Source organism: Sorghum bicolor, chromosome 10 (genome assembly GCF_000003195.3).
Source record: "Sorghum bicolor cultivar BTx623 chromosome 10, Sorghum_bicolor_NCBIv3, whole genome shotgun sequence".
In the NCBI taxonomy this organism is placed as follows: Eukaryota; Viridiplantae; Streptophyta; class Magnoliopsida; order Poales; family Poaceae; genus Sorghum; species Sorghum bicolor.
The window spans coordinates 33,662,991-33,666,394 of record NC_012879.2 but is presented as its reverse complement, the minus strand read 5'-3'; positions in this window follow the sequence as shown (position 1 = coordinate 33,666,394).

Sequence of the window (3,404 nt, the reverse complement as noted above, 5' to 3'; positions counted from 1 at the left end):
ACATCTATATGCTGTCCTTGCAATGTTTCCATGAAACATATATTTAGAGCATTTAGTCCTTTGGTGCATGGAAAAAGAAAGAGCTGCAGTGAAACAAACATGGAGGTGGCCGGTCAACTTACTAAAGTTTTTGCCTTTTTTCTACTCAAAGCACTTTTGCTGCTTGGTGCAGGTTAAGCAGAACTTAAAATGACACTAACAAGATTACCTGAGAAGCTCGACTGAACCCCCAATGTTTCAATAGGTCAGGTACCCTTGTCCACTGAATTATAGGTGGTAATTTCTAATAAGTTTCACTTTAGTTTTCTGCTACAGGTGTTAGTACTTGCATCTCATGTTGCAAATACAATTACTGTAGTGCCACTTTAAAGTAATAGTAGTTGGTATTTTAAAACTCCATGCAACAGTATTTGTATTCTGGCCTTTCAGGATTAGGCGCATGGTTAAGTGTAGAATGTTCTCTTATAACACCGAGTTGTTGAGTTCTTGTTTGGTGCTCCATGTGAGTGCTGCATAATGCTTTTTTAATTTTGAAAAGCGTAGTTTTGATCACAATAACACATCACGCTATATCAAAAAATGCAGTTTTCCATCTATTATGAACAAAGTTGCTTGTTGTTGTCTCAGTGAGCTCACCTGATGTGTCCCAGTATTGGTTCTGATTGATACATCTGATGCTCATAAAGTACCATTTGCATAAACAAATCTGAGGATTAATTACTTCTTACCTATTCATTTTGTTGACAAAAATAACACCGACTTCTCCATTTAAAAAATGAAATTATTTTCCACCTTGAGCATTTATATTGACATTCCAATGCTTTTGAGGTTGCTCTCATGCCTCGTCTGTTGCATTCATGTAGGCAAAATCATAGTATTAAAGACACTTAAAATAAACAGGACGCTGTTTTGTGCTTTGGCCCTTTACATTTCTCTTATATGTATTTCAAATTTACCCCTACAAACCAAAGGTTCACGCCATCCAGCCAACCTGGTTCCCTTTGCTCCCTTCATGTGTGCTCTTTTCAGGATGGTGAAGTTGGATATCACAACCTCAGTATATTGGGATGCCTTATGTCCTGAGTATTGTTACTTGCCACTTTGCTTTGTTGTTTCCTTTCAGAAGAAGAAAATGTGTTGCATTACAACATAAGATTGGGTTGGTATATAAATTTTTCAAAATTTTCCTGATGTCCTTCATTTGTGCAACTTAAGACATGCCTTTATACATCCAATGAGAACCACTTTATTTGTTTCCACAGGCTTACATAGAAGCTATAATCCTCTTCCATTTATTGGAGGTAAATGTACAAGGATTTGGTAGACTAGGTCATGCCTGTGTCTTCGTTCAATAGAGCATAATATACAACAGTTGATTTTAGGCCAGAAGCAACTTCTTTCTAATCCTTTGTTTTCCCATAATTGATGAATTTATCATAACTACTTGGTTGTTCATGGACACGTTGTTACTCCCGAAAATCGACGCTATGTTCAACCTGCCACCTTGTTGTGTGGTGATGTAGCCGTGAAGGTATGACTGCACACAAATTCATATCCTTGTGCCCCGCAAAGTACACATGATGCTATTATTTATCTGCTTTATCTTATTCTTGCTATGGCTTACATTACCTCAGTCTAAATAGAAATTGTTCATGAATTAGAAATTCAGCTGTTTTGGATATTGTTCCATCTTTGTCATCCAGATTTGCTCATCTACAGTTGTGGCAGAACCCCCTAAGTGTTTGGGCCCACCGGCACCTGCCATTGTCCTAAGGACCTCTGACGGTGATGCCGGGAGTCCTCCCACTTTAGAAGTCCGATGAGCCTTACTGTGCGCTCATTCCACTGCTACCTGTGGCGTACCAAGCTGACTCGTCCTGACCACTGATAATGGTCAAACAACGAGATCTGTTTCTTCTCGCCCTTACAGGATAGCAAGTGGCCACCTTAACACCAGGATCATTCGTTGCGAAGATAAAGCAGTAACTCAACGACACAAGACCAAAATAGTATTTCAGAGTGAAACAGCGGAAGTATTACATAACATAATTTACAAAAGGAGTTCTTCCAAATAGTAGAGTGTTATTACAAGCCTGGTCCAGCGGAGCAACTTAAACTTTAGTAGAGACAAAACAAATTTACAGACCCTGCCCATGGGTCACGCTCACTCTTCTTCGTCGTCAACCTCGACGACGGTCACACAACAGGGTCCGAAACAGGTCGGCTCCTGAGCTTCACCTGCAACAGGGGTATTGAAACCCTGAGTACGGGAGTACTCAACAAGACTTATCCGACGGGAAAAGAGGAGAATTTAGGGATGCAGGCTTAGGGTAGACAAGGGGTGGCTGAGCAAGGAGCCAAAGTGTTTTGCGGAAAAGCTTACTAGTAGTGCATCCTTATTTTCAAGTTTTACCCTGAATTCCTCCCTCGCGGAGGCAGAAGAATTCGAGGATAGTCTAACTAGTTGTTCCCCACAGACAAATCCGTGAGTTCCTAACCCTATCATTAAGTATTATTTATTGATGGTCATAGCTTCATGTCGCTATGAGTCCGGGAATTGGGATCCGAACCTCATGAGACATTTTTCCTTTTCTCATTTTATCACTTAGTTGCATATTTAACTACGATGAGGGTCGAAGGAATTGAGTCTCCCAATCGGGGAGCAACGACGATTCGAATCGCTTAGCAATCCAGCTGGAGTTCCTAACCACCCGACATATGTAGAACCAAATCTTGCATATATCAACCCAAATCCAGCTCTCCCCAAATTTGACCAGGTTCGCGGCACCCGAGAGCACAGTACTCCACCATCCTACAGCCGATCTAGATGTTTTCCGGTCATCTCAGATCCGTAAGGTGGGTACACACTACTCTCGCCATCTTTCCACTCCCAGTGCGCGAGTAGCTGTTCGCGTCGAGGGATCACAAGACCGGGCTTACCGTAGGCAAGTGGCTAGTACTATAAATTCTCAACCCAGCAGGCCATCAACGGACCGGTCCTTAACCGACACAGTTGGAGACACTACTTTAAGACTCCATTCTTAAAGCAAGTCCACCGACCGGTCTCAAGTTGAAACATCATTGGCCATAAGTGTATCCCACAACAACCCTTCAAACTTTCTTGTTTGAAAACCTATCTAGTAGCAGGGCTAAGCATCGCTACGCAATTTTAAAATAAAACAGGTGTCAAGGACAGGATAACAGATATCAAGGTAGTAAATGCAGCAAGTAGGTTAACCCAATTCTCAACTACTTAATGCAGCATTTTCAATTCATAAGTGATAAAAGATTTAAAACATCCAAGGAGGGGTTAATGCATCCGGGGCTTGCCTTGGTTGCAGGGCAGAGAGGGACCCTCGGAGACTTCCCAAGTCTCGGATCCGACTTCCTCGAACGGAGCACCG